Consider the following 12,219-nt stretch of genomic DNA (forward strand, 5'->3'; position numbering starts at 1 on the left):
GCTTTTTCCTTAACTTGGATATATATTTATTTTAATTTTGCTTTCTTCTTATACATTTTTTAATACATGGTACAAAAGGTATGTAGTATAAGGTGAGACATTTAGATATTTAAAAGTTGGATTTTTTTCCAGCCCTTTGGCACAAATAATTATAGAATCCAACTGCTTCTTATTAAGGAGTTTTAATAGTCTTAAGTGGGTGGAAAGGCCTGTGTTTCTTATAATCACAAGGACAATGGCAGTTAAAACAGTTAACTTATCTTACAATTTAAAAATAATTCTTTCAAAGTATTTATTCAGAACATATAGAGTAGCTTAGAGAAAATCAACAAGCTGACAACAACCTCCCTTATAGTATTGTTTCATTTGTTGAAAGGATTGTGCTTATCATTAAAAGTGAGATTAGCAGAAGTGACTGAATCCATGCCATGGCAGATGTACTTCAGATATGAATGTCATTCCTTGCTTCACTTAATTGATTAAAACAATTTTTATCACTCTTAATGCCTTTTGCCCCATTCTCTCACAATCAGATTTGAGAGGTTTGAATATGCTGCCCTTTTCTAATGTTCTTTAATAAGCGTGGAACCTGGTATTGCTCAATCCATAAGCCACTAAGAGAGGATCCGTACTAAGTTAAGAATGTAGCCCTTGTTAAGACTAAGAACTGATGATGAGCTGGTGATGTTTCTCACAACACTTTGTACCAAGAAAAGAAAACGTAGTCAGGGAGCCAGCTACAATCCAGATTCCCAGGTTCCACGCCCAGAGATGCTGATTCAGTGGGTGCCTCCAGTACTGTACCTTTAAAAACAGGCTCACAAAGTGACCTGTGACCGTGTCAGTAGCCTGAATTTTGAGAAGCACTAGAGAAGATTGGGCACCAGGTCTCTGAGTGAAAGGGTTTTTCTTGAATCCTCTCATTGAGATTGAGTCTAGGAACTCAATTCCTTATACCTCCCACTAGGTCCCGAAATACATGAGGACATCCAAATACATTTTCCTTGTTGCACTGAAAAGATCTAAAGTCTGGAGAGAAGTGACTTGTTTGAAATCATGAAGTAGAAAGGGGCAGTCAATGAAGGTTCCAGCCCTCTACACAAAGCAACAGACAACGCCCTTTGACGGGAGGTCTTTTTGCACTGAATTCTCTAGTCAAAAGCACACGCTAAATTAATAACCAAGGCAAAAAGTGACAGTGGGTGTCAACTCTTTAGGTTTTTTGTTGTTGTTCTCCTTTCATTCTGATTCTACTCACTATTCCTCAGCCCAGAGCCCACTTTAAGGTGCTTGCTGTCTGGCTCTGTGACTCTCTGGACCAGCCCAGCCTCCTTCTCCTCATCTCCTCCTTACCATTTGATGTCTCTTTCTTCAGCAGAGCTGCCCAAGGAGCTGTGACACTCTCTTTTCAAAGTCTATCTCTGGCATTATGAGTTCCTAATGTGGCAATATTGGTTTCAACAACAACAACAAAAACACTACCCAAAGGTAGTCACAGCACAGCTGCCTCAATGGGCAGAACCTTCCCATCAAACAGCAGTCAAACACTTGCCTGTGGCCAGCAAAGCAGTATCACTGGAGGATTTTTTTTTAATCCATCTGGGGAAGGATCCTGGGATTTTTTCCTGTGAGTGATGGTAGATATCTTGTTGCATTTCTGCCCAAACCCTATTTTTGCTGACCCAGAATGTTAATAAAATAAAGGCAACTCAGAAGTGATGTTCTAGGTTGTGGGTGAGAATAATAAAGGTTTTACAAATATTTTAATCTAGTCTAAATGGCAATTCCAATACTTTTATTGCAGTAAGATGAGAAGATGAAACTATGATGTTTTCTACTCATGGATCATTTCTCAGCCGTAGTGCTTGTAGCTCTTTACAAATTCTCACTGTATATCCATGTGAAAAAGAGACTCTTCATTTTCCTTCTCCTGGGCAGTACTTCTTAAGTAAGACTACATTGAAGACTTAGCAATTCTTTGGATAATTAGAACATTTGATAATAAGTATTCATTCAATTTGATCAATATATCCATTATACAAAATAAGCAAGGAATTGCCAAATCTCCATTCAAATTTTTGCTTGCCATAGCTTTGCAAAGACTATTGGTGTGGTGTGTGTGTGTGTGTGTGTGTGTGTGTGTGTGTGTGTGTGTACGCGCGCACGCATGTGCGCGTGCTAAACCACTGAAGAGATTTGCCCAAGGTGACATAATAGTTCCTTGCCATTTCCTTTATTGTCTGCTCTCAATTCCTCTTTTTGTAGTAAGCAAAGGAAGGGAAATGACGCTGGCTTCCAAATTTCATTATAAAAGCTTCCATTTAAAACAAAATGTATTGCATATTATAATTGCAACCAGAGCCAGTGAAGGCAGTGGTTTTCAACCTTGTGAAAACTGTGGGGTTGCTCTTAAACATGCTGACTTCAACAAACCCCCAGTCCCCCAATTAGGCTGTGAATATAGGGCATTTTGAAAAATTGTTATGTGAAGCAAAACACGACATATTTAATGTTTGTTTTTTTGGTTAACAAAAGGCACATAATTTTCTAAACCAAAAAATTATGGTAATAGTGTCTTGTTTTCCCCAAAGTCCAAGTTTTGGGTTTGTATACACAAAACTGTTTGGAAAAACAAAACACAAGTGTTAATTAAAATGTGTATCCCCTCCTCCCCAAAACCAAGCTGTTGAAGTCAACAGTTATTTTTTAATGTTGCTGTTGTTTCACACCTGCCTGTGGATGTAAACACAGCGTCTGTCATCTGTCCTCTCTTGATAGGTGTAAAGGAGTTTGATGGACTTCAGATATGAGAGCAGTGAGGATAAATGACACTTACTGAAAGCTTTCCTGTGCCAAGCCTGGTGCCAACCACTTTATGCCTATTAATTTATGTCTTCCTGCCTGGAAAGGCAGAAACTATTTGCTCCTTTTTACAAGTGAAAAATTAGCTTCAGGAAAGTCAAGGACTTGCCCAAGTTCACACCTGAGGAGCAGTAGAGGAAGCCCTGAGTCCAGAACCCACACGACCTCCTCCATACTGCACTGCTGTTTGAGCAAGGCACAGACTTCTGAATCACATTGAGGCTGTGAGCCTCCTAATAGCCTTTCCCTAACACTACCACTAATTTAACAGAAGACATTTAGAAAATATTATTAAGAATATGCAATTCTCTATTAAAATACTCAAATTAAATTTAAAATCTATTTTATCCACCCCGTGAAACTCATAGAAAGCACCCAGTTCCTGAGGAGTAATTACTCAGCTCTTTGAACTTTAATTACTCCCAGGACTGTGATCTTCAAGGACAAAGAAAAAAAAAAAACCCCAAAAAACCCCAAAAACAAACAAACAAAAAAAAACCACAATGGAGAGTCAAGTAGAGGTTTAGGGAAAAAGACATAGCAGTATTCTTCCCTCTCCCTTCATTTTTTCTTTTCCGTAGGCCTTGCATTATCAAATAAAGTCATGTGGTGTGTGCAAAGAGCAGTCAGCAAGGGAGTTTAAGTGGGTATCTTTCTGGAAATGTTGTTTCAAGGCCTAGTGTTGAAATTTACATCTCCAGGTTGATGCTTTTTTAAATCGGTGCCCATGTCAAAGACCAATACTTTAATAAGAAGAATACTGGACAACATTAATACACCTTATGAATTCACTTCATTGGCAATGAGATGATACTCTTGTTGGAACAGATCATCCAGCCTTTGGTTTTTATGATAATCCACTCAGGAGTCAGGCTTTGGGCTCTGAAATGAGCTTGCTCCCTCTTCTCCATCAACATATGCATATCAGGTGCAACAGGAGTCTTGTGGGAGACAGATTTCTGTCTTCAGAAGGTATAAATAAGGAAGTTCTTCCTGTTAGAGTAATCACATTTACAAAGGCCCACCAGCGACATCAATTTTGTTTTGTTTTGTTTTGTTTTGTTTGAGTTGCAGTCTCACTCTGTCGCCCAGACTGGAGTGCAGTGGCCGCTCCTGGCCACGGCAGCCTCGACCTGCTGGGCTCTGGCAATCCTTCCGCCTCAGCCTTCCAAGTAGCTGAAATTATAGGCGTGCGCTACCATGCCCAGCTAATTTTTTGATTTATTGTAGAGATGAGGTCTCACCAATTTGCCCAGGCGGGTCTCGAACCCACGGGCTCAGGCAATCCACTCACCTCAGCCTCCCAAAGCGCGGGATTACAGGCTGAGCCACTGAGCCCGGCTTGACATCAATTGTTTTACGAAAATAATTTCCTTTCATGGAGGTAGAGTTGAAGCATTATACTAACAATTTCCAAAACTATTTCAAGACTTTTTACAAATGTGCCATACCTAAAGGACTCTTTCTTCATACAGCTTCAAAGATGGGACCAAATATATCATCCCTATTTGACAATCTCACAGTTTTGTACAGTGTTAAGAGATGGAATTATCTTCCCCCAATAAGAACAGACATACTGACCAGGATTACTCAATTACTTTTGCTTTCAAATCCAAGTGACCATATAGATGAAAGATATTTTTTATAGATATGTAATTTTTAATGTGCATGCAATTTTGTACAAATTAAATTACATAATTTTGTAATATGCTCTTTTTCACATAATGGTATGTTGTAAATATCTTTTCAAACTAATGTATATATAAATAAAACAATATCCTCTTTTTTTCTTCTGGATAATTCCATAAACATTTAAATACTGACAATGTGTCATAGAGTGCTGGGCAACAAGGGGACAAAGATTTATGAGAAAGACACATTGCCATTTTTAATGACTGCATAATAATATGTGGTAGATAAGTCACAATTTATTTTCTTAGCCTCCTCCTATTGAATATTTAGATTATTTCCACATTTTTTTGCTATGTTCTAAATGTATAGGTGGGTGCAAGATTTTTCATCAACGATGAGATTTTTGATATGTCCCTGGTCATGAAAGAATATCTCAAAATTAAGATTCCTTTTTATAGTCTATCTTTTAATATTTAACTGTCTATACACCCACCAGAAAAAAAAATATCCTAATAGATTGCCAATCTTTTTAGAGGTTTTCCGATATGTACATAGACTAACTATATATATACATAATATACATTATATATACCTGTAAATATATAGAGAGCCCTATCTTCCGCTCAAGTAGCAACAGTGCCCTCTAGTGTGTCTTTTTAATGTTCTCACTCTACAACTTCAACTCATTGTTTCTTTAACCTCTAGGGCACTATTTAAGCAAAATTTTCCAGCTCATATTTGGTCTAATTTCTGTATTGACTCTATATGATGAAAACTGATTCTTGAGATGTCTTCTTTGATCCTGGTAATGTATGATAAAGTAATTGCGCCTTCATTAATGACTGTAATTATAGTACATAAAGCTGTCATTTAAATTAATAATCACTCCCCCCCCCCAAAAAAAGGTCCGTTTTATTTGCAAGATGAATTCAACTTTGGCTGAATAACTGAGCTCTGAGCTGAGAGCATCCACACGCAGTCATGTATTGTTTGCAAGAGTGCTCATTTCTCTTTGAGGAGGCCTCCTATTTCTTTTTATTGAAATTAACTTAAGAGAGAATCAAAGAATCTGTCTGATGGGCAGAACATTTTTTCAGTTTTGGGGGTTTTGCCCTAGATGTGTGCTGATGTCAGGACAGAGCCCACAAGAATGAAGTGGTGAGGCTCTGGCAGCTTGTGTCAGCACTTCTATTCCAAGTTCCTCTTTTCAGGAGTTTATAACATTGCAATAAAATTTATTATGGGCAGGGACTTGGCATATGGAGCCTGGGCTAACACTGTGAAGTAATTTGGAGTTTCTTTTCTTTTCTTTCTTTTTTTCGCCCCCCAAGCAATTGCTGTAATCTGTTGAGTCCTGTCTTCCTTCAGAGGGAGTTCTAAGTAACAGCCTGCTGTCATCTGGTCAGATAGCCTTTGCTTCCCCTGTAGTCTGTCTGTCAGAGGCAAATTGAAAAGGGTCCCCTATCTGTTCTATGGTAAACTCTTTTAGGAGGAGTTGGAAAGGGAAAAAAGAGGGGAGGGGTAAATGTTGCCAGTAAATGAAAGAGGCCCTTAGAACTGTAATTGTTGAAAAAGATCCTCCGGGGCAGGAAAGGGTGACATGAAAAGGTATTCAAGGTTGTTTTCTATAATTGGGTGATCTCCAATGCCCCCCAACAGCTGGGCTTGTTGGCAAACAAGAAGCTGTATGTGGAAAACATACTCCAATCTGTGTAAACTAAGCAAGCCATGGCAATAAGCATAATCCCCAGGTTAAAAACAAAACAAAACAGGCAGAACACAGACCCCCGGTAAAACAGGAAAGAGGATGTCAGTATGTGGCTATATGTACATGTACGTCTACCTTTTAATGGAAAATCTATAAAATATATGCTATATATTTATATTTAATGCATGCCTTATTATGAAGTTTTCTCTTGCTTTTGTCTTCTTGTTATTACTCATGAGAGTCTAGGCCTCAATGACTATTCTGAGATGGCTCCTGTCCAGAGAAGGAACAAATGATTGAATCAGAAAATTGATTAACCCCATGGGAGGAAATTAATTAGGGCTGTATATAGCTCAATAAAGAGTTTCAGAGTTAGAAGGAACCAGAGAACATTGCTTGACCAACCTCTCTCACTTGTAAGCGAGTAAGGTGTAGAATGCCAGCTTATCCATGATCACTATATCAACTAGAGATAAAATCCAACTGGAACACACAGTATTTCCTACAGATTGTTAATGGCCAGCATGTGTTCTAATTGGACAGTGCCTAGTCTAGCCTGGTCAATGTTTTTGGATGCTTTTGGACATCACCATTATCTCTGGTCACATAGTGAGGTTATGGCAACCAGCTATGACCTATGTTCCTCTACCAGTCATCAAGAGTTGTTCAGACTCCAAAGTTTATAACATGACAGATCTACCACAGAAACCTTCTTAAACAGTCCCTGCTTAACTACTTTGCCAGATCAGAACCACCCACTAGCTACTGTTTTCTGTTCATTGCATCAAACCCTCCACAGGTTGGATACTAGCAGCTCCTCAAGAGGCAGACTGAGTGCTCGCCAAGAACCAATGGCATCTGTAGTTTGTTTCCAAGCCTGCTTATATCATTGTACTTTTTAATATAATTGTGTCACTTACCAAAATATCAGACAAACTATGAAGGTATTTTCATTAATTGATGAAAAACTAAGCCAAGTGCTTTGAAATGAGTTGATATAGGTGAATTTTTTAAAAGGTAGGCTGATAAAAAACAAAAGTAGGATGTAGAATACTGGAAAAAACTAGCCAAGACAACTGTAAAAAAAAGTTAGAAAAAGCTGTAAAAAATGTGGACAGCTTTTTGGCAGTCAAATTGCTTTGCAAGTATCATTCAGTTTTTTTTAGAGAAACTCTGAACTGGAAATTGCAGAAATGCATTATGGATAAGGTTTATACAAGAAAAGAAGCCATGGAACTCCAGAGGGTTTAAGCAGGAGGAAGCACCCTCACTCCCTGCATCAACAGATGCACAGTGATGTATATTAAAATAAATATTTAAGCAAAATATCATTTTAAATCTTTCCTCACTTGAAATAGCTTTGGATTAACTGTTTAACAAGTGGTCTTACCATATCCACTGAGAGGGCTCCTCCACTACTACTCTTAAATCTGTTGTCTTGATAGAATTCCAGAAAGGACCTTTGGTTTTTCAGCTCTGGGTGCAGGTGGGGGAGTTGTTAAGGGTGGAGAAAGGAAGCAATGGAAAGTGGTAATTTTGAAGAGGAGCCGGGGCTCGGTGGCTCAGCCTGTAATCCCGCACCTTTGGGAGGCTGAGGTGAGTGGATTGTCTTAGCCCACGGGTTCGAGACCCGCCTGGGCAGGCGAGACCTCATCTCTACAATAAATCAAAAAATTAGCCGGGCCTGGTAGCGCACACCTGTAATTCTGGCTACTCGGAAGGCTGAGGCGAAAGGATCACCGGAGCCCAGCAGGTCGAAGGTTGCGGTGGCCAGGAGCGGCCACTGCACTCCAGTCTGGGCAACAGAGTGAAACTCCAACTCAAAAAAAAAAAAATTTTTGAAGAGGGAAAATAGGATAAATTTGAGCAGGTCTTTTATGATAACATAGATTTGGAAGGCAACTGGCAAAGACTGGTCAATAGACAGTGGCATTGAAAAAGAGCAAATTCAAATATGAATGATTATTCATAATGGTGTACTTGGAGAATAGATGACTTGTGTTGCACTTAGCAGCAACTAGTATTAGCACAGGCACAGATTCCGTACAGTCTATTTCCTCCTACCTCTCCCCCACTTCCAGAAAGGACCTTTTGGTTTTCAGTCATGGGTACAGGTGGGGGAGTTGTTGTGGACAGGAAAATGCTGACACATATGTGCAGGTTACTTGCAAGGTTGTTTTATGTCTTCGTCTCATCTGCCTTTGCAGATGCTGGATTGCTCTGTGTGTCCGATTTACCAGAATCTTACTCACCCCTGTCATTCAGTGAGGTCTCTCTTATTATGCTCTTTTAGTGTGTTCGTAAAAATGTTTTCAGTATCTCCAATGGAAGCATGTAATCCTCAGTAGGGTTTTAACTGTCCTACAGAGACATCAGTATGTCTTTTAAAGGCATAATTTGATGGATTGGAGTACAGTCCTTTTGTTAAAATCATTTTTTGCTTTAAAATGCTTGAGTTAGGGATAGAGGGACAGTGATCATTTTGAATGCTCTGGCTTTTGTCAATTTGTGTCAGACCTTAATGTAATCATTCCTTTTTAGTATGAATAACATGGATGTCCTCCCTTTTCAAACTACTAAAGAAATAGACTTTTATTTTTAAATCCAGGAAATGAATATCAGAGATGAGAACTCCTTTCCTTTAGTATGTTTTTTGAATTCATAGCTTCAGCTCTTCCCCTACTTTCTGAGATATTTTTCTTTAAATCTTCTCTCTTGTTTTGAGAAAGAGAAAAAATATTCATGGGGGAAAAGAGAAAACTTGATTTTATTTGTGATAATTTCAAGTATTTCTCATATTGGTAATCTTTTCCCAAAGTCAAACTAGCAGCGTCACTATATCTAACAGAGATAGATGCTATTGTACTATAGTGCAAAAACAGATGTTCACTGTAGTATTGTTTAAACTCATAAAAAAATGGAAGCAACATGAATTCCATACATAAAAAATTGGTTCAATAAAAATGATGAAATAGTTAGAATAAAGATGAGATAAAAATACAGCAATTAAAAGGACAATGTTATCTATATCCATCGACATGGACCACCATTTTTATTTTTTAGTGAAACAGCAGATTAGAAAATTAAAAGTAGAGTATGATCTTAATTGTATGAAGATATTCCTTTATACCTTCATAGAAATGTATATCAGGCATGTCTTATTTTATTGTGTTTCACTTTATTGCACTTTGCAGCTTTACTTTATTGCATTTTTTTAACAAAATGAAGATTTGTGCCAGTCCTGCATCAAGGAAGTATATTGGCACCATTCTTTTCAAAAGCATATACTCACTTTGTGTCTCTGTGTCACATTTTGGTAAATATTGTAATGTTTCAAACTTTTTCATTATTATTATATCTGTTATGGTGCTCTGTATTCAATGATCTTTGATGTTACTATCATAATTGTTCTGGGGTGTCATGAACAGTATCCATGTAAGATGACAAATCAATTGGCAAATGTGTACATTCAAATTGCTCCACCCACCGGCCTTTTCCCTGTCTCTCTCCCCTCCTCACACCTGTCTATTCCCTGTGACACAGCAGTACTGAAACTAGATAAATTAATAACCCTACAGAGGCTCAAGTGTTCAAGTAAAAGAAAGAGTCTTAAATCTCTCGCTTTAGATCAAAAGCTAGAAATGATCAAGCTTAGTGAAGAAGGCATGTCAAAAGCCTAGAGAGGCTGAAAGCTAGGCTTGTGTCAAACAGCCAAGTTGTGAATGCAAAGGAAACATTCTTGAGGAAAATTTAAAATGTTACTCCAGTGAACACACAAATGATAAGAAAGAGAAACAGCTGTATTGCTGATACAAAAACAGTTAAGTGTGTAGATAGAAGATCAAACCATGTGCCCTTAAGCCATGACTAATCCAGAGTAAGGTCCTATCTCTCTTCAGTGATATGAAGGCTGAAAGAGGTGAGGAAGCTGGAGAAGAAAAGTTTGAAGATAGCAGAGCGTGGGTCATGAGGTTCAAGGAAAGACGTCATCTTCATAATACACAAGTGCAAGGTGAAGCAGCAAGTGCTAACGAAGAAGCTGCAGCGATTTATCCAGAAGATGGATAATAATTGATGCAGATGGCTACACTAAACAACAGATTTTTCAGTGTAGATGAACTTGCCTTCTATTGGAAGGAGATGCCATCTAGGACTTTCATAACTAGAGAAAACTCAGTGCCTGGCTTCAAAACCTCAAAGAACAGGCTGACTCTTTCGTGAGGGGCTAATGTAGTTGGTGACTTTAAGTTGAATTCAGTGGTTGTTTACACATAAAAATTCTAGGACCCTTAAAAATTGTTCTCAATCTACTCTCTCTGTGCTCTAGAAATAGAACAACAAAGCCTGGATGACAGCACATCTAGGTACAGCATGGTTTACTGAGTATTTTAAGCCTACTGTTAAGACTTACAGCTCAGGAAAAAAAAAAAGATTTCTTTCAAAATAGCACTACCCATTGGCAATGCACCTGATCACCCAAGAGCTTCGGTGGAGAATAACAAGTCCATGAATATTGTTTTCATGCCTGCTAACACAACATCCCTTCTGAAGCTCACAGATCAAAAAGTCTTTGAAGGTGTCAATAAGACAACTTCAAGTCTTATTAAGAAATATATTTTGTAAGGTTATGTCTTCCATAGATGATGATTCCTCTGAAGGATCTGGGAAAAGTAAATTGAAAGTCTTCTGGATAGTCTTCGCCATTCTAGGTGCTATTAAAAACATTAGTAGTTCAGGAGAAGACGTTGAAATATCCACACTAACAAGAGTATGGAAATTGATTCTAACCCTCATGAATGACTTTGAGGGGTTTGGGACCTCAGTGGAGGGAGTCACTGAAAATGTGCTGGAAATAACAAGAGAACTAGAATTAGAAGTGAAGCCTGAAGATGTCCCTGAATTGTTGCAATCTCATAATAAAACTTTAACAGATGAGGAGTTGTTTCTTATGCATGAACAAAGAAAGTAGTTTATTAAGATGGAAAAGATGCTGTGAACATTATTGGAAAGATAACAAAGGATTTAGGATACTTTATTGGAGGTGAGGGAGCACTTAACATCAATAAGCATAACTGATCTCAAACCAGGCAAAGTGAGGACCAAAGGGAGACCCAAACTTTACCTGTATGATGTCCACTTGTATACCTAATCCTAAATTGTACCCCACATCTTTAAAAAAAAGAATATTGTATCAACTTTTTAAATAAAGCAGCAACAGGGTTTGAGAAGATTAACTCCAATTTTGAGAGAAGTTATACTGTGGATAAAATTCTATCAAACAGCATCACACATGCTACAGAGAAGTCTTACCTATATATGTATACAGTTATGCGCTACATAATGGCCAACAAAGGACTGACTGCATATATGATGGTAGTCCCATAAGATTAGCGTACAATATTGGTTTTTTTGCTGTACCCTATGTTAGATATGTTTAGTTACACAAATACTTACCATTGTTTCATATTTGCCCACAGTATTCAGTGTAGTAATATGTTGTGTAGGTTTGTAGCGTAGGAGCAGTAGGCTACACCACATAGCCTAGATGTGTAGTAGGCTGTACCATCTAGATTTGTGTAAGTACACTCCATGATGTTGGCACAATAGTGAAATTGTCAGATGAAGCGTTTTTCAAAAAGCATCCTTGCTGATAAGCAACACATTACTGTATGTGTATGGAAAGGGAGGGAGGGAGGGAGGATGGGAGGGAGAGAGAGAGAGAGAGAGAAATGTAAAAGAATAAACTCCAGCCAGGCTCGGTGGCTCAGCCTGTAATCCCACGCCTTTGGGAGGCTGAGGTGAGCCCGTGGGTTCGAGACCCACCTGGGCAGCGAGTCCTCATCTCTACAATAAATCAAAAAATCAGCCGCATGTGGTAGCGCACACCTGTAATTCCGGCTACTTGCAAGGCTGAGGCGGAAGGATCGCGGAGCCCAGCAGGCGAGACTGTGGTGGCCGGAGCGGCCACTGCACTCCAGTCTGGGCTACCGAGTGAGATTCCAACTCAAAAAAAAAAA

The sequence above is a fragment of the Carlito syrichta genome, unplaced genomic scaffold, assembly GCF_000164805.1.
Source record: "Carlito syrichta isolate Samal-C Ts95f unplaced genomic scaffold, Tarsius_syrichta-2.0.1 Scaffold308810, whole genome shotgun sequence".
Lineage (NCBI taxonomy): Eukaryota > Metazoa > Chordata > Mammalia > Primates > Tarsiidae > Carlito > Carlito syrichta.